A 27,784-nucleotide genomic window follows, 5' to 3' on the forward strand; every position below is an offset into this window, starting at 1 on the left:
TTGGCATTATTTATTTTTAGTACAATATCTAATAAGATGGCTATGTCCACACTTCCCCCGCCGATAATAAAAATTCTTATCTGTTAAATACTCAAACATAATTTACATTAAACCCTACTGGCCCATGTGGGAATTCAGGCCCTGTGGAAAGTCCCTAGCTATTTAGAGGCCCCCTCAGGTCCTGGGTTAAAACTGTCCCATGGATTCAGCCAACTACAGATAGAAAAATATTTGAGGAAAAAACCAAAACAAAACTGTGTCCAAACAGAATGGACATGTATGGACATTTTTCTTGTCATTATGCCCCGAACAATACAGCATACCAACTATTTACATAGCATGTATATTATATTACATATTATAAGCAATATAGAGAAGATTCAAAATATATTGGAAGATTTCTAGTAGGTTATATTCAAATATGATGACATTTTATACCATCGACTTGAGTATCTGCAGATTTTGGTATCCACAAGGGTCCTGGAACAAAACCAGTCCCCCATAGACACAAGGGATGCTGGTTGAATGTATGCATTCCTTATATATGCTACATAAGCACAAAATAACTCCAAAATGATATTTACACTAAATCCATAATTTTGCTTCTAGGGTGGAGACCCTTTGTTTGGAAAGGAAGAATTTCACTATAAACTTTTATACAGTTTTTGTATTTTTAAATATAAATATAAATATAAATATATATATTTTGGTGTCATGGGAAGATGCTGCCTGGCATGTGTGAGACACTGGGTTCGATCCTCAGCACCACATAAAAATAAATAAATAAAATAAAGGTATGTGTACATCTACAACTAAAAAAATTAATAAATAAGCATAACGAGATAAATGTGTTAAGAGGTTAGCAATGGGGCTGGGGCTGGAGCTCAGTGGTAGAGCACTCACCTAGCATGTGTGAGGCACTGGATTCAATTCTCAGTACCACATAAGAATATATGAATAAAATAAAGGTCCATCAATGGCTAAAAAATTAAAGAAAAAAGGCAATACAGGGGCTGGGGTGTAGTTCAGTGATAGAGAGTGACTTGGCATACATGTGGCCCGAGGTTGAATCCCCAGTATCAAAAATAAATAAATAAACAAACTAATAAATCAGTCAATAAACCATCTAAGAAAAAGAAAATGAAGATTTTTTTTTTTAATTCAATCAAGGGCATGCGTGTGGTCCAGGTTCGATCCTCAGCACCACATACAAACAAAGATGTTGTGTCTGCCGAGAACTAAAAAATAAATATTAAAAAATTCTCTCCTCTCTCTCTCTTAAAAAAATTTTTAAAAAATGCAATCAATAAGTTCCAGAGGAACTATTACTGCTCGTGCTTTTCTCTTATTCCCCACAACCAGGAGCTGTCAACTCTCAACTTTCAGAATATCACATCTGTCCACCTCCCTCTCCCTCTTCATCCTTTCTCCCCTGAATCGAGGGATGGAGCCGCTGGCATCTTTTGCCTGGATCATTGCAATAGCTGTCTACCCATCCTCCTCATTTCCTTATCCCTCTCTTGTTCATGGTCCACACAGTAACCAGAGGGATTCTAATGATTAAAAATGGGACCATGTCATTTTCCTTCTTCAAATTGGGTGTTTCAGACCAATTTTCATTTTCTCTTTTACCATGTTTTCTATTAGAAGTAGCTTCCAATTTTAGAAATATGCCCCCCCCCAAAATGAGGGGAGAAGGCAATGAATAGGTAGGTACTGGGTTCAGCAAACTTTACAGATCCTGTGCTGTTTACTCTGCATAAGAGTCCTATAGTGTGGGCACAATTTCTGTCCCCATTTTACAGATGAGGAGACTCAAGTCAAGGAGGCTGTAGAACAAGCCATGGAAGTTGTCTGTAAGCATCCGCTTCTCCTGGGAATTACCTCTCCCTATGTCCACTTGATCATTGTAGAAGCCACTGTGACCTACAACCATCCTGTTCACAGGGCACAGCTGACAGGCTTAAGGGCAGGCACCCAATCTCATCGGGTGGCGGAGCACAGCCCATGCAGCAGGGCTGCCTTCTCCGGCTGGTAATGGAGAGGCCAGGTGGACCAGGAGGGGGCCTTTGTGATCATCACTCTCAGCCAAGAAGATGCTGAAGAGCCGTGATCCAAATTCCCTGGTTTTAAACCAGGTAATCACTTCTCCTTCAGCCCTGAAATCAATATAAAACCTTGACCTTGTCACTTTCTCCTTCTGTACCTTAGTATCTGTGTTTGTAAGATAATAGGGTTGGAGGGGTGGACGCAATGGTACACACCTCTAATCCCAGCCACTCCTGAGGCTGAGGCAGGAGGATCAAAGCCAGCCTCAGCAACAGAGAGGCGCTAAGCAACTGAGTGAGACCCTGTCTCTAAATAAAATACAAAGTAGGGCTGGGGATGTGGCTCAGTGGTCCAGTGCCCCTGAGTTCAGTCCCCAATACCAAAAAATAAATAAAATAAAATAACAAGGTGAGTAGGGACCAGTGGGGTGGTTTGGATTGAAGGAGATGAACTCCAAAAGGTCCTGACTACTGTGTGTCCTCGGGAACTCTGCTCTGGGACTCTGGGACTCGGCTTCCACAATTATAAAACGAGAGGGGGATGGGGAGATGGAGAATGGATGAGATGATCTCTCAGAGAACTTTCTAGTTCAAAAATGCATGGGCCCATCAAGTCACAGTTAGGAGACCTCCTCCCTTCTCAACAGGAGTGATGGCTTTCCCCTAGGTTTTCCACGGAGCCCCTCCTGGCCTTTGTAATGAGAGGCTGGTGGACTTCCCAACCTGGGACTCCTGATGTGGAAGGAGTTAATCTTGCCCAGAACAAATGAACCACAGAGACAAAAACCATCTGTGGTGTGGTGGAGGCCCTGCCAGAGGCCCCTTAACAGCCTGCCTCTTGAGAACCCAAGCCCCCACCCCCACCCTCTTGGAAGCCCCTCTTCCCTGCGGATCGGATTGTTACATTCCCCATCATGCTCTGGGCCTAGTGCTTGGAGGTTGCTCACTGCTTCTAAGAGTTCTTTAGACAATTCCACTTGGGCTCCCAGCCACTAAATTCTTCCTGCTCATGCATTACTTAGATTAGCTAAGGATGTTGGCATTTAGAGCCAAACTCTAGCATTTATCTCAGAAGGCGGCCTCAGGACGGCTGGGCTGTTGTTTTAATGCAGCACTCCTCTGGAGGGATTGTTCTTTATAGCGTAGGGAATTATATAGGCTCTTGCTGTATCCATAATTCTGCATATTTTTACAATTAGTTGGCAGGGAGTCCATTTCACTCTGGGCCTTTCTTGCATGTTCATCTATAAGGGAGGCGAGGCAGCAGACTTGGTCACTTTTGTTCTCTGGCTCCTCTTCAACTATTTTTTTTTTTTTTTTGTACCAGGGATTGAACCCAGAGACACTTAACCACTGAGCCACATCCCCAGCCTCCTTTCGTATTTTATTTAGAGACAGGGTCTTGCTGAGTTATTTAGGGCCTCTAAGTTGCTGAGGCTGGCTTTGAACTTTCGATCCTCTTGCCTCAGCCTCCCGAGTTGCTGGGATTACTGTTGCCACCCTGCCTGGCTTTCTTCAATTAATTTGTGTGTGCGGTGTGTGTAGGGTCTCAGGCCCTTGTGCATGCTAAGCATGCTCTCCACCACTGACCTACCCTCCCAGCCCGTGAGCTCCTCTTCTATTGGCCTCACCCCACCTTTCAGCTCCCATAGGGCATGCCTTGATCTCTCCAGTACCCAGGAATGACATTTAATGATTGAAGAAACTTAAATGTCCCATACTTCTGTGGTTGCCATTTTATAGGTGAACTGGGTCTCATAGGAAATATTGGTTAACTATAATGCAAAGCATAAAATGTTCATTATTTTCACTGAGCAGCCGAATTTCTTACCTTAGAATTAGGACCTTTTCCACAGTTCTTCAACTGCCGATTGTTTATTTGTTTATATTTTGGTGCCAGGGATTGAACCCAGGGGTGCTTAACCACTGAGCTACATCCCCAGCCCTTTTTATTTTTTGTTTAGAGACAGGTCTCACTGAGTTACTTAGGACCTCACAAAATTGCTGAGGCTGGTTTTAAACCTGCAATCCTCCTGCCTCAGCTTCCCAAGCCACTGGGATTACAGATGTGAGCCCCGAGGCCTGGCAAATGGATGCTGTGCCCTAGGTCATCCAGACCTAGATCATCAGTTAAGGCAAGGCTCAGCTGCTATAAGAAAGAGATTCAATCAAATATGGCTTAGGCAGTAAAGGACTTCTTCTCTCATGTTACAGTCCCTGGAGGCTGGCAGCTCTGCAGCACATAGCCTGTCAAAACCCAGATTCTAGGGGGGGGGCACTGAAGCACACCTATAACCCAGGGACTTGGCAGCCTGAGGCAGGAGGATCACAAGTTCAAGGTGAACCTGGAAGATAAGTGAGAATTTGTCTCAAATAAAATAAGTAAAGGCTGGGAGTGTGACTCTGTGACACAGCACCCCTGGATTCAATCCCAAGTACTGAAGAACAAAGAATAACAAGAGCCATTACCCTTTTTTGAGGAAATTGAGGCTCTAGAAAACTGAGTGTCCGATCCAAAGTGGAGATGGCATTCAAACCCCTTCTGTCCGACTCAAAAGTCCCAGCTCTGCCTGCCACACCTTGTGACCCTGGATTGGTGACTTTTCTTTGTCACTACAGCTTTTCCTTTTATCCAGAATTATCTTCTGAAAATGGGGTGCTGGTCCAAGAGCCAGATCTGGGACAGGAGACAGGTCAGAAAGGAAAGGGCACCTGGTCTCCGTCCTGTGAGGGAGGAGGGCAGAAGGGGAAGCAGGATGGGTTCTGAAGCTTCTCCCTAAACTCCCTGACTACCGGGAGAAAGGGTAGCCCAGGGTGACAGATATTGGAAGCCTCGTGTTTCAGAACCCCGATGGGGTTGCTCTCCAGAAACCTTCCAGGGCCATGACCTAGACTCCAGATTACAAACCAATTCTTTTTCTCTTTCCTTTCCATTCTTTCTTTTCTTCTTCTTCTTCTTTTTGGCACCGGGCATTGGACGCAGAGGTGCTTCACCACTGAGTCACATCTCCAGCCATTTTTTATTTTATATTTTAAGACAGGGTCTCACTAAATTGCCAAGGCTGTCCTCAAACTTGAGATCCTTCTGCCTCAGCCTCCAAAGCCACTGGGATTACAGGCACGCCACTGCCGGCCACAGACCAATTCTTAACAAAACCAAAGCACATATTTTAGTGCCAAATATTGTTTTACAGAAAAGACTCATCTAATAAGAAAACCTTTTTCAAAATCCACGGGAAAGCCAACTTTCCTTATAATTCATCGGTCAACGTTGCTTTCAGTCCATGTCAGTTATTTGTGAACAAACAGTTTTGTAATTTGCTTCTAGGATGTCAGGACAAGGCCCAGTGGTGAGAAGGGGCCTATCTTATCTTCTGTCCCTGAGAGTGTTCAGCATAGTGCAAACAGTGAATAGGGGGCAAAAACAAGAGGCATGGCTGAAGATTACACTTAGGGTTCCTCCACCAGATATTCTTACTGCCATAGCTCCTTCAGTGGGGTCACCGATTGACGACTGACAACTCTCTGGGAATACAGAACATCCACACAGCTTGTTTGGGTGGCAGGGAGGTGGTGGGTACTGGGAATTGAGCCGAGGGATGCTTAACCTCTGGTCCACACCCCCAGCCCTTTTTATTTTTTATTTAGAGACAGGGTCTCACTGAGTTGCTTAGGGCCTCACTAAGTTGCTGAGGCTGGCTTTGAACTTACAATCCTGCTGCCTCAGCCTCCCGAGCCACTGGGATTACATAGGCATGTGCCAGCGTGACCAGCAAAAAGAAGTCTTAAAACACATGAGGCCAGGCCTGGGGAGTACCCAGCTCACATGGGAGTAGAAGACTGGGGGGTCTGAGAGGAATTCTGATAAAAAGAATTCAGGGAAAAAAATAGAGGCACTAATATGCTATATATGTTTAACTATGTAGAAAACTGAGAGAGGCAGTGGAAAGTAAAAACAAACTATGTGAGTGGGGAAAAAAAGAGTATGATAGTATATGGTTTCAGTATGTCATTAACATTTCATGTTCTGGAAACTTGATCCCCATATTTTTATATTGATGGAATTGGGAGGTGGGGCCTTTGGAAAGTCATTAGAATTAGATTAGGTCATGGGGTGGGACCCCTATGATGGGACTGGAAGCTTTGTAAGACAGGAAGAAAGCTGATGAGGCCTGCCTGCTCTGTCTCTTTATGTGACACTCCTGGCCATGTTATTATGCAGCAAGAAGATCCTCACCAGATGCTAAGAATCTGCTCTTGGACTCCCCAACCTTCACAACTGAGGGCTAAGTATACCTCTGTTGTTTATAAATTAACCAGTCTTAGGTATTTGTTATAGCAACAAAAAAACAAACTAAGATAGATAGTTACCAACTCTAGGTAAAAATCAAAGTTGATAAGAAAGGAAGCATCACAGGGCATGCTACTTGACTCAGCAGGAAACAGTATTTACCAGGTCATAACAATGTACACAGTGGATATGAATTTAACTGATAATCACAAGACAAGCCCATCAGGATGAGCTGGGAGGGTAAGCAACTGCAGAGAGAGGCGCTGATGTTTAAGAAAGGCAAGTCCTTGTCAACTACAATAGAAAATTAGTTAATTAAAATTTACAAATTAAGAAATAGAAACGTAAGCAATTGTTTAGAATAGTAGTTAGTAAACTACATCCCAGGGGCCAAATTCATTTTAAAAAATGATTGTTTTGTGAATGAAGTTTTATCAGGACATGGCCACACCCATTCTTTGACAACGGTGGCTTCTGGACAAAGTTTAGAAGTTGAAAGAAAACCTGTGTGGCCCACAAAGGGGAAAAATATTAACTCTTTGATCCTTTTTGGAAAGAGTTTGCTGACCCCTTGGTTTAGAAAAATGAAGTTAATATTTAATATCTTTTTTTTTAGAGAGAGAGAGAGAGAGAATTTTTAATATTTATTTTAGTTTTCGGCAAACACAACATCTTTGCTTGTATGTGGTGCTGCGGATCGAACCTGGGTCGCACGCATGCCAGGCGAGCGCGCTACCACTTGAGCCACATCCCCAGCCCCAATATTTAATATCTTAATGTTTTACTTCTTCAAAGTGAAGGAGCCAGAGAGTTAATTGCGATTCTTACTGGCTGCTGTTTTTTTTGTTTGTTTGTTATAAGCATCTAAAGATGGACTTTTAAAATATGTGAATTATTACTTCTGATAAAAAGAAGACATTCTTATTTTTTTCTTTTTCTTAGGGAGTTGTCCCCGTTGTCCCTGGAGTGACAGCGAGAGAGGTCTGACATCAGTGTTCACTGCCTTACCTCCTGTCCCCTGCACTGCCAGTTGTCACCATCCCATCTAAATGGGGCTTACTGAGTCAGAGCTGCCTGACCAGGGTTTTACAGGCGGTGGACCAGAACTGAACAGAACAGAGTGGAGACCAGAACTGGGAGGGCCACCCTGGGCCAGCCTGGTGCCTGGAGCCATCTCTCACTGTTGTACATACCTTTGTATGACAGTAGGGACAGCACGGTGGTTTCAGTGACTAGGAGCTTTGCTCTTGGATTGCCTAGTTTCATAAACTCCAGGCTCTCTCTGTAATTAGATATGACCCGGGGCAGTTATTTAATTCCTCTGTGTCTCAGTTTTGTCATTGATTCAATGGAGTTAATAATGCCTCTTTCTAGGGCTACCATCAGCTTCCCTCAACTAGTACATATGAAAACACTTTGCACAGTAGCAGGGACAAAGCCTAATGAATGTTAACTACTATCATTCTCAGTTTCGCAGATGACACAAATGAGGTTCAGAGAGGGAAAGTGGTGTGCACAATGTTACACAGCATACTTGAGGCAGATTTAGGACTCTTCTGTCTCAGTGTGATACTCTGCCCTTCCCTTGCACCTCCCCAAGTTGTTAAAATATGCCTAAAACATCTTTAGACAGATACACACACGCGCGCGCACACACACACACACACATACACACACAATGGAAAAAAATGGGCAGGGAGAATAGGGACAGAGAAGAAAGGAGACTTATTTTCACTGTGCTTTTCAACTTTCAAACTATGAAACCATATTGTTACACAAAATAAGGAAACAGATGGATTAATTAAATGAATGGACTGATACTACCTTTCTCCTGGTGGAGAACGAATGAGAAAGCAGGAGTGAACATCTTCTGCGTTAAGAGACATTTGGATGTGAAGGGTTACAACTGATCAGAAACAGTGCTTTTTAGTAAAAGCAAACTTTACTCTGGATTTGCAGAGCAAACTGTAGGAAAGAGCATAAATTTCAGACTGTTCATTAGTCCAGTTCTTCTCTTTGAGATGGAATAGGTTTCCTTGGCCACAGGTATCTTGGAGTGCAATGGAAATTTCCACCTTGGCACCTAGCAAATGAAAGCTCCCCTCCCCCCACAAGCTGACTCCCAGGCCTGGCACTCTGCATCCAGGCCCCCGGCTGGACAACTGTTCTGAAAAACGTGATCAAGCTGGCAAAAACTGCTTCTTTAAAAAAAAAAAAAATTTTTTTTTTCTTTTGCTCTCTCTCTTTTTTAATTGGGGATGACAGTGAGGGCCACAGTTTGTTTTTCAAGGGAGGGAACTAAATCCCAGAAATAGCTGAGTGTGAGATGGCAGGCGGCTGGCAGAGAGCAGGCGGCTCCAGGGCGACGCTCCCAGGCCATGTTGACTTTGGACGGGCTGCCTGAGCATTGTAAACAATTGCAGAAATGATTTCCTACCCTGGCGAAAGTCTTGTTTGGACAAGGGTTCCCCCCCACTTCTTTAAAAGGCAGTTTTATCATTTGTTTGCAAAAATGCTCAATCCCCTCTTTCTTTTCTTGTTCCCTCTGTGACTCTGGTCTCCCCCAGAGCCAGATGAAAAATCTTTGTGTTTCTTTAATGTTCACCAAACCCCCCCACTCCTCCTTTTTTAAACTGTTCCAGGTCTGTTGGACAACTATTCCCCAGCAACAGCACTTACAAGGGTCTGTGAAGGATTTTGTTAGGCTGGAGTCTTCAGCCAGAGTGACTTGAATTTTTTTTTTTCCTTCTTCCTTGTTTATTACATTTTTAACTACTAACACAATAAAATCTGCACACACGGATTGGGAAAGTAATAAAAATGTGTTGGCCTGCCCTAGCTAATGCTCCATCTAGACACTGATGTCACAGATTGGGTCTCACCCACCCTTTCAAGATGTCAGACTGGGAAATCAAACTGGTGGAGTGGATGGAAGAAAGCACGGGACAGAACAGGGAGCTCTGTGGGCTGCCGCCTAGGGTGGGGCTTCGGCCCGGCGGGGGGAGGGGCTGCACACTGTGAAAAGCAGCCAGAACACGCAGCAGTTCGGAAAGAAGGAAGACTCTGTTCTTGACCACCCAGGGACAAGGGCAGCCACAGAGCAGATGAGGAGCATGATATGCTAGCCTACGGGCTCCAGCCAGCTCGCTCCAAAAGGGAGCGGGAGAGAGGAGGAAGAGACCGGGAGGGCTGGAGTGGGGGATGGAGAGAGAAGAGGAGGTGGAGGCTGCGATCCAGCTGTAATAGTCCCAGCTGGAAACACAAGCCACCCTCAAGCTGGATAATGGAGGAGAATTTAATAAAGGCACCATTGACAAAGGTGGAGGCAAGAGGCAAGGGGACAGAGAGGGGACCGAGCGCCACCCCAGAGCCTGCGGCAACCCGGGGCTGCCACCGTGCCTAGACCTGAAGGTCCTCTAAAGCCACCGCACAGAAGTCAGCCTCTTAGCCTCCGTCGTGTCGCCCGGAAACACCGCGCTCTATTTGAAGACAGGATAGAAACGACCGAGTGTCTAATCTAAATTAAGCACCGATGTAGCTCGACTCTGTCACTGGACTGTACATTTTTACATGGGTGAATGGGATGCTGGGCGGCTAACATCTCAATAACACCTCAAATATAGAAAATAACAAAAAAAATTTTTTTGATAGAAAATATGCACCTTCCAAACTTCCAAATTCTAACACCAGTTGTCTCCAACAGGTTGGGATTATGGAGCTTGTGGTTTTTTTTCTTATTAATGTGTTTCAATTTTTTTCCAAATATTCTACAATTTGAACACTATTTCTTAATTAAAAATCCATTCTACTGTCATGTACAAATAATTAGAACACATTTAAAAAGTTAGGGCTGGGGTTGTGGCTCAGTGGTAGAGTGCTCACCTAGCACGTGTGCTCTGGGTTTGAGCCTCAGCACCACATGAAAATAAATACATAAAATAAAGGTATTGTGTCCATCTACAACTAAAAAAATTTTTTTTTAAAGTTAAAAATATAGGGCTGTGGCTGTGGCTCAGTGGCAGAGCGCTTGCCTAGCATGTGTGAGGCACTGGGGTTCGATTCTCAGTACCATATATAAATAAATAAAATAAAGGCCCATTGACAACTAAGAAATTTTTTTAAAAAAGTTAAAAATATAAATAATAAAAACAATAAACATAAAGATAAAAAACAGGTATGAAACAAAATTTTAAAAGAGAATAAACATAGGAGGAAGTAAATATAAAAATCCTGGTGGAAAGCATTAAATCTATTTAAACATGTAATTAAACCTATATGATCATTAATCATAATGATCACATTTACCAGAAAATAATGCAGTTGTTATGGTTGTTGTGAAAAAAAGAAAACTCAAAAAAATTTCTTTTTTTTCTCCAAGAAATCTTAATATTTTTAATTGGTTCATTTTGACATAATTATAAAAACATGAAATAGAATTTGCCACAAAAATATTTCTTTTGTTAATTGTTGTAGATAATGGATTGGGAGGGGGGCATTCCCTAACTATCACTAAAAAAGGAGATGAAAGGGATTGGAAGCAAAGGGAGACTGGAATTTGCTCATTTTTTTAAAATAGTAAAATATACATATAGTTACCATTTTGTGTAGCTTTAAGTGTACAGTTCTGTGACATTAGGTCATCTCCAGAATTTCTTTCTCTTCTTAAACTGAAACTCAGTGCCTGTTAAACACTAGCTCTGCTGGCCCTCTCCTCCCAGTCCCCAGCAGATACCATTCTATTTTTCTGTCTCGACATTTTATTCGACTCTAAGTACCTACGTGAAATCATATAGTATTTGTCTTCTTGTGACTAACTTATTTCATTCAGCAAAATGCACTCAAAGTTCATCCATGTTTTAGCATGTTCCAGAATCTCCTTCCTTTTTCTTTCTTTGTGATCCTAGGGATTGAACCCAGGGCCTCACACATGCAAAGCCAGAGTTCTACCACTAAACTACCCTCAGCAGCTCCTTCCTTTTGAAGGCTGAAAATATTTCATGGTATATACGACCACTTTTTGCTTATCTATCCATTTGTTTATGGATGTTTGGGATGCTTCCACCGTAGGGCTGTTGTGAATGATGCTGTGGACATAAGTATACACATATTTGTTCAAGTTCCTGCTTTCATTTCTTTTGTTTTCTTTCTTTCTTTTTTTTTTTTTTTTTTTTTTTTTAGCACTGGGGATTGAACCAAGGAACTTACCCACGCTGGGTAAGTGCTTTACCCCTGAGCTACTTTCCCAGCCCTTTCTAATCTTATTTTGCACTAGGGCCTCTGACAATAAATTACCCAGGCTGACCTTGAACTTGCCATCCTTCTGCCTCAGCCTCCCCAGGAGCTGGAATTACAGGCTTGTGTCACCATGCCCAGCTTTCATTTCTTTTGAGTATACTCTCAGGATGGACTTGCTGGATCATATGATAATTCTCCATTTAATTTCTTTAGGCATAACCATACTTGGTTTTTGTTTTTCTTGGTACTAGGAATTGAACCCAGGGACACTTAATCACTGAGCCATATCCCCAGGCCTTTTTAAAAATATGTTATTAGCAATAGAATCTCACTGAGTTGCTAAGTGCCTCACTAAGTTGCTGAGGCTGGCTTTGAACTCGAGATCCTCCTGCCTCAGCCTCCTGAGCTGCTGGGATTACAGGCCTATGCCACCATGCTTGGCATAACCATACTGCTTTTGATAGTGGTGGCAAGTCAGACTGTTTTAAATCACCAATTTCATATTTGTTTAAGAAGGGAGTGAAGTGACATTATTTATTTTCTGAAGATGACAAATTGAGAAATATTGGTTAAATACACTACTTACAAAAGTAACCATCGATAGAACTAAAAACAGTTTGATACCTTTGAAATTGCAGGATGGGAATAGGAAAGAGAGTAGAATGTATCAGACATAACTTTCCTATGTTCACATACATGACCAGTGTAAGTCTACCTCACGTTCAACCACAAGAATGGGATCCTAATTAGAAGTTATGTTCCATGTATGTAAAATATGTCAAAATACATTCTACTGTCATGTATATCTAAAAAGAATGCATTAAAAAAAAGAAATTGCAGGAAAGCAAAAACCAGAAACATAAAAACGGCACAAAATGTGACAGAAATACACTAAACCAAGTTATAAGCCTGAGTAAAATTGATATAAGCTCACTTGTAAAAAAGGAAGCCAGTTGTATGTTCTCAACAAGAGATATACCTTAAATCAAAGAACCTGAAGGGTTGAAATGGAAGGAAGACAAACACATTGCAGGCAATTCAAATAAAAAGTAAGCACGTGTTCTGTTAATAACAGGCTTATGGTGACTGCAGTTCATGATAATTTTCTGTATATTTTATGAATAGCTAGAAAAAAGGCACTCAAAGGCTCCAAGCACACAATGACCCTGACTTGATCGGTAGACATTGTATACATGGATTGGAATATCACACTGTATCCTACAAATATGTACAATTATTTTAATGTTCCGGGAGTTAGAAATGCTAACTCTCCTGATTAGATCAATATACCCTGTATACAGACACCTCATACATAGAACACACTCTACCCTATAAAAATGTACAATTAAAATAATAATTATTTTAAAATATGAAAAAATAACAAGGGCTTGGATTTAAACTCATACACACTGTAATAGGTAGTAGCACTGAAATATGTAAAGATATAAAAATTATAAAGATGAATTTTCAGGATTCAATTCTGAAGTAAAACCAAATCGCAATAAAATGCTTGAAAATACCTCTCTCCGACCTGGCAAATCAAAGAGATAAAAAATAATAATAATAATTATCGTAAGATTTTTGAATAATAAAGGTTAACAACATTGATGATGGATGATAGCTAGAAAAGAGGCACTCAAAGGCTCTTTGGATGGGTAAATATGTAAGAATATATCCCAAAGTTAGAAACTGCATCTTACTTCCAAGTCTGCATAACATATTTTCAAAATTTGATAGTACAGTGGGCCACAGAGAAAATGGTTTGCAAAAAGTGGGAATGGAATCGGTCACATTCTCTGACTGCGATGCACTAAAACCTACAATGAATAACAAAAATAGTATGAAAATTAGAAAACAGTCTCCGAGATGCCTTCAGGGTCAAAGAAGAACTCCAAATGGTAACTGCAGAATATTAACGAAACAAAGGAAACGATACATATAAAAAAATCTAGACCTTGAAAACATCATGCTAATGAAAGAATCCAGACACGAAAAGCCATACGTTGTATGATTTCCATTTATATGAAATCTCTAGAACAGGCAGGTCCACAGAGACAGAGAGCAGATTAGTGGTTGCCAGGGGCTGAGAGGAGAGGGAATGGGGGGAACAGCTTAATGGCTGTGAGGTTTCCTTCTGGGGTGATGCAAATGTTCTGGAACTAGCTGGGAGTGATTTTTGTACAACACTAAGAATATATTAAATGCCACAGAATGGTACACTTTAAAATGGTTTAAATGACAAATTTTATGTATGTGTATTTAACCACAGTGGGAAAAAAAAAAGAAAATCTATAAGAAGAGGGATTTATGTTTCTATTAATGGAAAACTGGATAATTCAGACCAAAACTTTTCTCTAAGGATATTGGAAACTCTGAACAAACCGTGAAAAATACCTGATTGGAAGACTGAAAGATTAACAAGAAAACAAGAAATCATAGGGCCAAAACTGAGAAGGAAACCTGGAGAGGTAAACTCAGTGTTGAGCATTGCTTTCCCCAGTGAGGGAAGATGGGTCCCAAAGAAGCATTTGAAAGGTGGAGAAGCTGAGCAGAGTGTTTGACAGCCTTTGGGAGCTAGGGATAAAAACATGTTTGTTTTCTGATACAAATTGGTAAATGGTAAACCCTCTTACAATTCTGACGCTAACCACCTGGAGTTAGCTTCATATGCCACAGGTTTAAGGGCAGGGTTGGTCCCCAACAAGACGCCCTTATTTCAGACACCAGCTACTCTTCAGGGGTCCCCAGGCTAGGCACACTTTTTTTTTCTTTTTTTGTATATCTTTTTTTTTATATATATATCTTTCTTTTTCTATTTTTTAGTAGGCACACTTTTGATCAACTGGCTACAGATTTGAGGTTCCCATGACGCTTTCAGTTCTGAAAATTCACTAGACATGACGTAGAACTCAGGAAAGCACTATTCCTGTTTCTCCTCCTCCTCCACCTCCTCCTCCTCTTCCTCTTCTCCTTCTTCTTGTACTAGGCATTGAAGCAGCTCTATCACTGAGCTATATCCCAAGTCCTTTTTTACTTTTATTTTAAGACAGGGTCTAGCTAAGTTGCTTAGGGACTCCCTATATGGTTAAGGCTGGCCTCTAACTTGGAATTCTCCTGCCTCAGCCTCCTGAGGCAATAGGAATTCAGGCATGCATCATCATGCCCTGCTAGCCCTGTGCTTATGGTTACAGTTTTATTATGAAACTATAGATCAGGACCAGCCAAATGAAGGGACACAAAAAATGAAGTCTCAGAGGGTCCTAAACACAGAGTATCTGGGCCCTCTTCCCAGGGAATCAGTGTGTCACCCTCCTGATACATCAGTGTGTTCACTGGCCAGCAAGTTCCACAGAGCTTGGTGATCAGGGTTTTATCATGGTTGGTTTGTTTATTGATACTGGGGATTGAATCCAGGGATGCTTTGCTACTGTGCTATATTCCAAGACCTTTTTGCTTTGAGTCAGGCTAAGGGCCTTGCTAACTTGCTGAGGCTGGCCTCAAATTTGGATCTTCTTCCCTCAGTCTTCCCGGTCGAGTTTCTGGGATCATGGGCGTGCGTTGCTGCACCCAGCTTTTACCAGGGTTTCACTGACTTGCTTCGAACAACTGAATAATCATCCATGTGGTTTGACTCAGTGTAAGGCCTTATCCTCTCCCTCGGGGTCGGCAAGTCAGATTGACATCACATGACTTAAACCAAGCCCTGTCTTGAAGTCAACTAGAAGCCCACCATGTGTCACCTCATCAGCATAAATTCAGTCGTGTTCTGAGGGCTTCCTGAATTACAAAAACATTTTGATCACTTGGAAAATTCTAAGGACTTTAGAAGCCAGGACAAAGACCAGACAGATTCTTAATTATACAACAAGCTCCCCCCTGGTCTTTGGCCATGGTTCTCTTATAGCAAATTAGACATGTCTGAACATGTGTTTTTGGTGTAGCAATAACATATCTGGCAGTAGTACCAACGTGAATATGTCTAGCATTTGGAAGAGTCAGTGTGAAATTTGGAGAGGAGGCCTTTATATGACCTTCAATTCGGCCCTCAATTTCCTACTTAGTTTGACCATCAATATCAGTATTAAAATATTATGAACAATGCCAGTATTGTACTACTGTCACGCTATGACAGATAATACATGAAAATAGGAGTAAAATGATACTTGGAACTTGGCTAGTCCTACTGAGTCACCCATTAGTCTAGTCCTCATATCGTTGTCTCCCAGGGCGAGGCCCCTCAGGTTTCAAGGCTCCTTTTGATCTTGTATGGTTCCTAGCAATGTATGGCATCGCCACTTCAGGCATCTGGTATTACTGACATCAGAGACATTAGAACCACTTTCTCTGTGGCTCTTTCAAAGGGGCAATGTAGTATTGATTTCCCTCATTGTGCAACCCATTTGCCTATTCCTTTACTCATAGATACCATTCCTCCCTTTCTCCATTTGTGGCACCTCTGGGAGGGATGCAGGTGCAGCCCCCTTGCTGGTCCAGACGGCAGGGAGCAGTCCTGGTCTAGCAAGCATCGCCCCCCAAGCCCCTCCCACTCCTCTAGGTAGGGCTCTGCAGGTACAGAGCCTGTGGATGCTTCTAAAGTCCTTAGAATTTTCCAAGTGATCAGAATGTTTTTGTAATTCAGGAAGCCCTCAGAACATGCCTGTACCTGCAGAGAACTCTTTCCACCACCAGGGATTGACCATTAACCTCATTCACCTGATGGGATGAAGCCACAATCCACTTCATCAGGCCCTTGCGAGTTTTGACATAAAGGTTTAAAGGTTACAGTTATGATTTCTTGCTCAGGAATGTTCTCTGTTAACAACTAGAAGCCCACCATGTGTCACCTCAAGCACCTTTTGGAGCCTTCTTCCACTGCATTGGGTAGGAAAAAAAAAGTTGAGGGGAGATGGGGAAGAAAGATAAATGTAGTCATTCCAGCCTCTTCCCTCTGTGGAAAGAACTGCATAGTCATATCAGTATCCTGCCCACTCTCTTCCCCAGATGCACCAAAAAAGCAAAGGAGTCTATCCAGTAGGGTTGTTGCCTGGGCATCCTTCATTCCTATAGCTCCTTCTGTTTTAGACAATCAATGTTTTGATTACCCATCCCAATTCTTTATTAAACTATTATTCTGAAGGGGAGATATCTCCCTGCCCGTTGTTGGACATTATGTGCTGAAAGTATATTCTTTGGTCTGATAAATATGACTCTGCAGTCCAGATTAGTACAGTACCTTCTGTTCCAGTTCTTTTATAGTACTCTGAGCATTTGCATCTACCATTGGGTATGCGAAGCCTGGTCCAGTGTAAATGTCTATTCCTTTCAGGACCCATTTATAGCCTCCAGTGCTTCCAGCATCAGTGCCACTTGCCAGCTATATGCAAGGCCTTCCCCCAGGGAATCTGTCCCATAGCCATCTGAGTCTCCGTATCTCTTGTTGGCAGATGGAGCAATACTCATTAGCATTTTGTGCCTTGGAGGGTATAAAATGACTATATCTAAATTCAGCATATCTCTGCTTTGCTGCAGCTACCCAATGTCCACTTGTTTCATGAACCCAGATGGCCCCTGAAGTGCATACCCCAGGATATCTACTTCCTGACTCCAGTGATCTTATTCTGAAAGACCTTCTTCTGATGCTCTTCTAGCTGGGTTTTCTGATATTCTGCAATTGTATATTTGGCATCCATTAATTACAGGGCCAACTCATGGCTAAGTTTTTTATATCTCCCTTGCAACCCTGAGTTCATCCTCTGAACCACCTTCTTATCTAGTTCTCATACACCAAACCCATATTTCCCTGGCCTTAAAACAAGCCCGGGCCTGTTACCAGACAACTAGGCATAACCCCCACCCCCCAGGGCTGACTAGAATTATTCACACTAGCCAATCCTAAAATGTCTATCCTGCTTTGACTTTCTTACGGAAAGCCCAACACAGGCCATGGCCTGTGCCTTCCTTTCTGCCTTCTGAGCCACATTGGTGCTGACCACGTGGCCCAGAATGCATAGTATGTGCCTTCAGCTTCGAAAACGTAAGCAATAAAAATCTCTCAATGCCTTAGTCTCTAGGTATTTCACTCAATTACCTTTATAAATTATAGCCTGACCACAAATAAGATGGGCATCAATGTGTCCAACTTTAATACACCCCTTAAAATCCCACGGTGGGTTCCACAGGGTTGGGCCCTTTTTGGGCATCCCTTTAAGAGACCAGTTACCCATTGCTCTTCTGCCTGATCTTCTGGCCAAGCCATTGGCACTGCCTACAAGTCAGGAAAACAGGGGAAAACAGCATGCAAATCCAGTCCACTGAGCTGATTTGTTTTTACCTTCTTCAATCAATGTCAGGATGTTGTCCGTTCACCTTGCAATTGCCATCTATAAAGACAGAATTTCTTCATTTTGAAGAGGGAGCTGTTCACAGGATACCACCTAGGTTACAGTAGGTTCCTACCACTCCCAGGGGGTCCCAAACCAGTCCTAGGGCAAAAGAATCTACTGCTCATCAGTATGCTAGTTCCCCTAGAACTTCAGCACACAATTGGAAACCATAAAAAAGAATCAAATGGAAATCCTAAAATTAAAAATATATATATCAAATAAGAACTCAATATGAGGAATTAATAGCAGATTAGACAAAACTGAGAAGTAATATGCTAACAATATATATATATATATATATATATATATATATATATATATATACAACTGGTGTTGTAGCTCAGTGGTAGAGTGCTTGCCTAGCACATGTAAGGCATGTTGTTCATCTTAATAAAATAAAAAACTATTTCCAATGGAATGGGAAAGTACCATCTTGCCATGGGCTTTGGACAGTATACCTTTATTTTATTTGTTTGTTTCCCCAGTATCTAATTTCCTTTTTTAAAAAAATATTTTTTAGTTATAGTTGTTGATAGTCCTTTATTTTATTTATTTATTTTTATGTGGTGCTGAGGATCGAACCCAGTGCCTCACACATGCTAGGCAAGAACTCACTACTAAGCTACAGCCCCAGCCCAGCATCTCATTTCTTTATGGTGAACACATTCAAACTCCTTTTTGAAATACAGAGTACATTGCTGTTACCTATAGTCACTTTAGTTTATGACAGCATGCCAGAATTTTTTACTCCTAACTGTAACTTAGTACCCATTTATCAACTTCTGCCCTGACCCTTCCTTTTCCTTCCTTTTCTTAGCCTCTGGTGACCTCCGTTCTCTGCTCAGCCTCTATGAGTGAGGTCATATGGAATTTGTTTTTCTGGGCTTGGCTTATTTCATTTAGCATAATGTTCTCCAGTTCCATTTATGTTGTCACAAATGACAGATTTCATTCTTTTCATGTCTGAACAGTATTCCATGGAACGTGTACCACATTTTCTTTATCCATTCATCAGTTGATGGACACGTAGGCTTCTCTTTCTTAGCAATTGTGTATAGTGTGTCTTCAACACACCTGTTTCATTTCCTTAGGATAAGGGATTGCTGAGGTAATAGGGTAGTTCTATTTTCAATTTTTTAAGGAACCTCCATACTGTTTTCCTTAATGGATGTACTAATTTACATTTCCATCAACAATATGCAAAGTTTCCCTTTTTAAAAATTTATTCTTTTAAACCTTGTCTTTATGTGGTGCTGAGGATCGAACTGAGTGCCTCATGCAGCGCTGGGTCTACCACTGAGCCACAAATCCAGCCTTCAAAGTTTCCCCCTTTCCCCATATCCTTGTCAGTACTTGTTATCTCTTCTTTTTTTTTTTTCAGCACTGGAATCTATAACCTGGGGGTCTTGTGCATGCCAGCCAGGCAAGTGCTCTACCACTGAGCTACATTCCCAGCCCTTTTTAAATTTCATTTTGAGACAGTGTCTCACTGGGTTGCCCAAAGTGTCTTCTGCCTCAGCCTCTGGAAGAGCTGGGATTATAGCCATGCATCATTGAGCCTGGCTAGGTTTTGTGCTTTGAAACTTTTACTCTTTGCCATGCTATGGATCCAACCCAGGGCCTTGTGCATGCCAGGTAAGTGCTCTGAGAATATCTAATATTAGAAACTAAAAAAAACTCAGACCCCACTATTGGGTTTTTTAAGTTTCTTATAGTACATATTCTATTTATCCCTTGTTAGACGTATATTTTTAAAATATTTTCTCACTTTCTGAATGCTTATCTTCAAAATTGTTTCCTTGGCTGAGTATAGCTTTTTACTTTGATATAATCCCCTTTGTCTATTTTTCCTTTTGTTTCCTGGGTGTTATCAAAAAAAAATCATTGTGCATTTAAATGTCCTAAAGTATTTCCCTGTGTTTTCTTCTAGTAGTTTCATAATTTCAGGATGAAAGTCTTTAATCCATTCTGATTTGATTATTGTAACAAAAAAATCTTATCACTCAGGAAATTCCAAGAATTTTAGCCTCCATGTCAGGAACCTGGGACAAAGATAAATGAATTATTATGTCACGTGGGGAAGGAAAATCCTTTTAATATATGATGCTGGGTTAATTGGATATTCATATAGAAAAAATATTTCTGGTCCTTATTGTACATCCCATAGGAAACGATTCCAACAGACGGCACACTTAAATGTGAGTGGAGAAACAATAATTTTTAGAAGGAAAAGAATAAAACATCACAATCTTGTTTTATGCAAAGATTTCTTTTCTTTTTTTATTATTAGAGCTTTATAGTTATACATAGTAGTTGGGTCCATTTTGATAAAATCATACATGCAAAGAATTTGATTCTAGTCCTAGTTTTCCCACCTATTTCTTTCCCTCCTCCCTCCTCTTATCCTCCTTCCTCTTCTCTACTGGTCTTCCTTTCTTTCTTCAATTTATTTATTTTTTATTGGTACTTTCTATATATACAGAATGGTAAGATCCCCTTTGGTACATTTATATATTCGTGTAACATAATTTTTTGAATTCAGTCCATCTTTCCTTCCTCTCTCCTTCCCTCTTGCTCTCCTTCTTCCACTCCACTGATCTTCCCTGTTTGTTTATGATGTCTGATCCTCTCCACTACCTTCTTTCCCTTATTTTGCTTTAGTTTTCACATAGGAGAGAAAAAATTCAACATTTGATGTTCTGAGTCTGGTATATTTCACGTAGCACGATGGTCTCCATTTCCATCCACTTACTGGCAAATGCCATTATTTTATTCTTCTTTATGGCAGAGTAAAACTCCATTGTGTATATACACCACATTTTCAATAGATCCATTCATCTATCAACAGGCATCTGGACTGATTCCATAATTTGATTATTGTGAATTGTATTGCTATAAATAACAAAATGGTTAAATCACTGCAGTATACTGATTTTAGTTCTTTTAGATAAATACCAAGCAAGGAGTAGGGTAGCTAGGCCATATGATGTTTCCATTCCTAGTTTCTTGAGGAATCTCCACACTGCTTTCTAGAGTGGTTGTACTAATTTGCAGTCCCACCAACAAAGTAGGTGTCTGCCTTTCCCCCACATCCTTGCCAATATTTATTATTATTTGAATTCTTGACAATTGCCATTCTGACTGGAGTTAGATAAAATCATAGTGTAGTTTTGATTTGCATTTCCCTTATTATGCAAAGATTTCTTAAATGAGAGAAAGAATTGGGCTAACTCTATAGGGAAAATGATAAATTGGAGTACATTAAGAATAAAGGTGTCTGCTAGTTGGTAGGGAGTAACATGGAAAACAAAAGTATAAGAAGATATTTTCAATAACAGAGGATGTATTCATGCTGCTAGAATATCTTTTAAATTGCTACAAATCAATAACAAAATGATTGAAGACAATGCAAAACTGGGCAAAAAATTGGACAAATATTTTGTAATAAATCATGTCTAATTATAACAATACACCAATAAAAAATGTGGGAAGAGAAAAAAATTAAAATGCTGCCATAGGCATTATATAGAAAAAGCAAATAAATCATATCCAAATGGCCAATAAACATGAAAAAGAGATGAAATTTCATTAGTTATAAAGGAAATACAAATTGAAACCATAATGAGATATTTCAGAGAACTCCCAGAATTTACTAAAAATAAAGCCAGACACTACCAAGTGTTGACAAAGCAAACAGAACTCTCTCACCAGTAACTACTGGTGGGAGGATGAATCAAGTTATGGAAAAACTGTCAGTAGCTAGTAAAACTGAAGATAAGGATATTTTATGGATTCAGCAATTCTTAGGAATATGTCAAACATATGTTTAATATTCACCCAAAAGACACAGGAATGTTCACAGAGGTACTGTTCCTATTAACATCAAGTGAAATTAGCCAAATACCCTTTATGGATAATGAAAACATGATATATGATATATGAAGAATGTTTATGCAACAATGATAATTAACAAACATGCAAAAATTATAGAATGAATTCTGTTACCTCCTCCACCCTCACCTTAATCCATACGTTGAAGCCCTATCTCCAGTGTGACTGTATTTGAGATAAGGCCTTTAAGAAGGTAATTAAGGTTAAAAATTCTAATATATATTTAAGAAGGGAAAATACCATGATTTCACAAACTCTTTCAGAGAATAGGAAAGAGGAACCATTCAAACTCAGGTTACAAAGCCATTATAGCCTGGTTACTAAAGTCAAACAATTTTTTAGCTTTAGTGCTAATAAATTTTTGATTTTTAGTGCTGAAGATCAAGCCCAGGGAACTTCACACATATTAGGCAAGTGCTTTACACTGAGCTAAACCCCAAACCCAAGAGAAGGTTTATTTGGGTTCATAGTTTCGGAGGCTTTAGTCCTTGGTCTACTGGCCTGTTGCTTTCGGGTCTGTGGCAAGGCAGTACATCACGGAGGCACCACGTGGTAAAACTATTCACTTCATGACCAGGATGTGAAAAAGAGAGAGGTCAGTCCATGATCGGGTGAACCTGTTGCTTTTAGGCTTCCAGTGGGCTGGGTTGGAGGACAGTAGCACATCATGGTGGGAGCATGTGGCAGAGCAAAGCTGTTTGTCTCATGGCCAGGAATGAAAGAGGAAGAGACTGGGGTCCCACAATCCCTTTCAAAGGCATACCTCCAGTGACTCCCGGTAGGCCCCAGCTCTTCAAGTTTTTATCACCTCCCTCTAGCAGAACTGGCTAGGGTCTAAGCCTCCAACATATGACCATTGGGGGACATTTACAATCCAAACTATATCAAATGTTACAACCCTAAAGTTTGTGTTATTCTGAGAATGCGGATGTATTATGTTTTTGTTTTTGTTTTGTTTTATTTTTTATAGTGCTGGGGCTTGAACCCAGGGCCTTGCACATGCTAGGAACACACTCTACCACTGCATCCCCAGTCTTTTTGCTAAAAACGTTTTTATTTTGACACAAGGTCTTGATAAATTGTCTAGGCTGGCTTTGAACTTAAAATCCTCTTGCCTCTACCTGTACCTTGAGATATCAGGCATGCACCACCATGCCCAGCACATTATGTTTTTCAAACAGGCACAAAACAAATTATAATATAATATGCCAGAACAGACACTTTTGGTGAGAACCCAAGAGGTAATCATTAGGAAGGATAGTATGAAGAAGGCTTTTGGGGTAATATTCGTGTTCTGTTTCTTGACTGTTTCTAAAAATTCACTGAGCTATACATTTGTATTTTCTAAGCTTTTCTACATGTATGCACTTATTTTTTCTTTTTCTTTTTGGTACCAGGGATGGAACCCACGGTCACTTAACCACTAAGCCACATCTCAACTCTTTTAGATTTTTATTTTGAGACAGGATCTTGCTGAGGCTGACTTTGAATTTGCAATCCTCCTGCCTCAATCTCTTGAACTGCTGTGATTAAAAGCATGCACCATGGGCTGGGGATGTGGCTCAAGCGGTAGCGCGCTGGCCTAGCATGCGTGCGGCCCGGGTTCAATCCTCAGCAGCACCACATACCAACAAAGATGTTGTGTCCGCCGAGAACTAAGAAAAAATAAATAAATGTTAAAATTCTCTCTCTCTCTCTGTCCCCCTCTCTCTCTCATTCTCTCTTTAAAAAAAAAAAAAAAAAAAAAGCATGCACCACCATGCTGGCTGTGTGTGCTTTTCTTTTTCTTTTCTCTTCTTTTCTTTTTTTTTTTTTTTAGAGAGAGAGAATTTTTTAATATTTATTTTCTAGTTCTCGGCGGACACAACATCTTTGTTTGTATGTGGTGCTGAGGATCCAACCTGGGCCGCACGCATGCCAGGCGAGCACGCTACCACCTGAGCCACATCCCCAACCCCTGTGTTTGCTTTTCTTGAGAATAAAAAGATTTTAAAGAATAACTAGGTTTTTATTTCAGTCCTGAAGATTGAATCCAGGAGTCTTTACCAATGAGCCACATCCTTGGCCCTTCTAATTTTTTATTTTGAGATAGCATCTTGCTAAATTGCCTGGGCTGGCCTCCAACTTGTGATCTGCCTGCCTTCGCTTCCTGAGTTGCTGGGATTACAAGCATGCACCACCATGCCTGGCTAAAGAGTAACTCTTTATGCTGTTTTCTCCATACCAGACACTGTTCTGAACCTTGGAAGTAACAGGTTTGGAATCTGAACACAGTACCCTGCTTCTTTGTACAAATAACATCAATTCAAAATACAAAGCAAGATGGGTCACAATAAAGTGAGAATGGAGAACTGTGAGACTTCAGGGGGACCTAGTAATGACTTCTAGAGGGCAGACTAGGGAAGGCTTTTGTTAAAAATTACTGAATGAAGCCAGGTGTGGTGGTGTATGCCTGTAATTCCAGTGAATTGGGAGGCCAAGACAGGAAGATCACAAGCTCCAAGTCAGTTGGCAATGTAGCAAAACCCTGTCTCAAAACGGAAAAATAAAAGGAGCTGGGGTTGTAGCACAGTGGTAGGTGGGCACCCCCGGGGTTCAATTCCCTGTCCCCTGTACTGAAAAAAATAAAAAAGAAATTCAGTGAGTGAATGCCTGTGGAGATTTGTATACTAGGCCCAGCCTTTAATGGGAGTGAAAAAAAGAAAATTAAACTTAGGAAGAACCTATAATCTAGTGAGAGAGACAGGAAACAGATTCAAGGAGTGAGTGTCAAGTGACAGTTTTTGGCACAAACTGCACAGGAAATAGGGTTTCTGTGATGGGGGACACTCTGGGATTTGGTAAAGACTGCCACTTGAGTTAGGGTGGACTTGGAGGAGCTGACTTTGAAACTCTGAAAACGGTGGCCCAAGGAGGCAACCCTGTGAGGAACTGTGTGGAACATTCTAGTAGCAAGAATAAGCAAAAGCCCAAAGTAGAAGAGGGTTCTTGGAGTGGTCCGATGCTATTAGAATCCAGTGTGGGAAGACACAGGAAGCGGGGGAAAGTGGCTTAAATGACATTCCAGGTTCTAAGAACTGCCCAACTCAAAAGAATTTCCTGAAAGCGTTGGGACACCTGTTATGGGCCAGGCTCCAAACAGGCCTCCGCTGTTCAGTGCTTACTCTAGGGATGAAGAAACCAAGCTTGGGTTGGGTTTTGTTTTGTTTCTGCACTAGTGGGGACTGAAATCAGGGCTACTCCATCACTGAGCCACACCCCCAGCCCTTTTTAAAAGTATTTTTCTTTCGAGGCAGGTCTCCTCAACTTGCTGAGGGTGCTGCTAAGTTGCCCAGGCTGGCCTTGAACTTGTGATCCTCCTGCCTCAGCCTCTTGAGTCACTAGGTTATTGGCAAGTGCCACCACCATTGTGCTGGCTGAGGTTGGATTTTGTTCTAAGTACAAAGGGAAGCCACTGAAGAGTTTTAAGCAAGAAAGTAGCATGACTGGATTGATACTGTAAAAGGATCCTGCTGGTTGCTCTGTGGGGAATGGAGAATTGGGGGGAAATGGGAGTGGGAAAGGGGCAACTACAGGGCTGGGGCTGGGGCTCAGCATTAGTGCACTTGCTTGGCATGTGTGAGGCACTGGGTTCAATTCTCAGCACTACAAGTAAATAAATAAAATAAAGGTCTACTGACAACTAAAAAAATATTGAGAGAGAGAGAGAGAGAGAGAGAGAGAGAGAGAGACTACTACAATCATCCAGGTAAGAGAGAAAAAACACACTGTGAATGTGGCTTAGTGGTAGAGCTGCTGCCGTAGCATGCACAAGGCCCTGGATTCAATTCCCAGCACAAAAAGAAAAATAAAAAATATTCTGGCAGAGTTGGCTACATAGCTTTGAATTTTACTTCAGAGGTGATGCTGAGAGAAGATGTTGATAGATTGGATTAGGACACAGTAGGAAGGAGACGGAAACAGGCATGCTCATTTTAAATGATTTAAACAATTCAGAAGAGTATAAAGAAACAAACCTAAATCCTCTGAAATCCAGCTGCCCAGAGAGAACTACTATTAGCTTTCATCAGGACACTCTTCCAGATGTCCATATCCAAATATAATAAATAAGTGGGCTCTTTCAATTTGACAACAGTAACACAAAGATCCACTCGAGATGACTTCTGCAACTGGAACTGGTTCCGAGGACTCAGGAGCATCTCCTGGGATGGCAGGCCGGGCGGCTGCAGGAGAACTGCAGGACCTGCAGAGAGCCAGGAACTTTCTTTCAGACATTTGTCTTTTCTGTCTGGGGCTTATCCTCTGTGTTCTCTTCTCCCTGCCTGCCTGCCTGCGCTGTCTTCTCCCCAACTCCGCCTGATGGATCTTGGGGACACACCTGGCCTGGAGCCCTCCCTACTTCAAGTATCTAAAAGAAGCCAAGTTCATGTCATTGAAAAATATCCCATTTACTGGGAGTTGAGATGGCCCATCTCTATAATACAGAGAAAGCATAGAGTGCTGGCATAGGTAGCCTGGGTTATTTTTGTTTGGTTTGTTTGTTGTTGAGGCAGAAGATATGGACCTTTCCTGATCACCTTTTATTATCTCAAGGAAATAAGTGAGGTTATCAGCTAAGAAACTGAGAGTGGGATGGGGAAGGCAAGGCAGGTTTTCTAAAAGACAAGATGCAAAAGAATTACCTCTGAAAGTGGTGATGTTAATTAGTGCTGATGGCCCACTTGAGGTTTGTGGTTACAAAGGTAAAGAGAGAGAAGTGGTAGTCAGTTTTGGTGGCCCATACCTGTTACCCCAGCTACTCAGAAGGCTGAGGCAGGAGGATCACAATTCGAGGTCAGCCTGTGCAACTTAAGAAGACCCTGTCTCAAAATAAATTCAAAAAACATTAAAAAGGGTTGGGGATATAGGTCAGTGATAGAACACCCCTGGTTCAATTTTTAGTACCACAGATGAAATAAGAGAAAGAGATGAGCCAAGTGTGGTGGCGTACACCTATGATCTCAGAAACTCCAGAGGCTGAGGCAGAAGGATCACAAGTTCAAAACCAGTATTTTAGCGAATCCCTGAGCAACTTAGTAAGAGCCTGTTTCAAAATTTTAAAAAAAAATTAAAAGGGCTGAGGATGTTGCTCAGTGGTTAGGTGCCCCACCTATGTTCAACCCCTGGTATGAGAGAGAGAGAGAGAGAGAGAGAGAGAGAAAGAGAGAGAAGTGTAGGTGGGGATGGGAGGAGTGGGTACAGTCGTGTTTTCCTCCAGCTGCACAGGTGTGGGGACAGGCAATTAGCCTTTACCATTTTTCAGGACTTTCTAATGAGAAAGAGTAAGGAGTGGTTATAATGAGAGAACTAAGGGGATAATGAAAGGTTGGGGGTTTACTTCAGCAGCTGGGCACAAGCCTTGAGAATCTGAGCAGCAACACCACAACACACACACACACACACACACACACACACACACCAGGTAGTGAGGAAAGTGAGGAGCTGAGTGAAATGATGGGCAGAAAAGAGGCTGCAGACTCTCATCAGGGTTGAGAAATTGAGAATCAGCATGGAGGAAGGAAGTTGGCAAGACTGTGGATTTTAAAGGTAACAAAGACATCAAGAATGAGAGTGGAGGTGCTTTGGATGGTTCCCCAGTGGGAGATGGAGCAAAGTTTTTGGAGGGTAAGATTACACATATAATTTAGTCTTTGTAAACTTCTACAATGCCTAGCTCAGGGCAAACAATAGGTACTCAATTGATGATAAATAATAAGAGCTTAATTTATTATAGGTTTATATGTGCCAGTTCTGAATTGCTCAAAACATTACCTGTGCTGGGTATGGTAATACTAGTGGTTGGGAGGCTGAGGCAGGAGGATTGTGAGTTCAAAGCCAGCCTCAGCAAAAGTGAGGTCCTAAACAACTCAGTCTCTAAATACAAAAAAAAAAAAAAA

The sequence above is a fragment of the Ictidomys tridecemlineatus genome, chromosome 5, assembly GCF_052094955.1.
Source record: "Ictidomys tridecemlineatus isolate mIctTri1 chromosome 5, mIctTri1.hap1, whole genome shotgun sequence".
NCBI lineage: Eukaryota > Metazoa > Chordata > Mammalia > Rodentia > Sciuridae > Ictidomys > Ictidomys tridecemlineatus.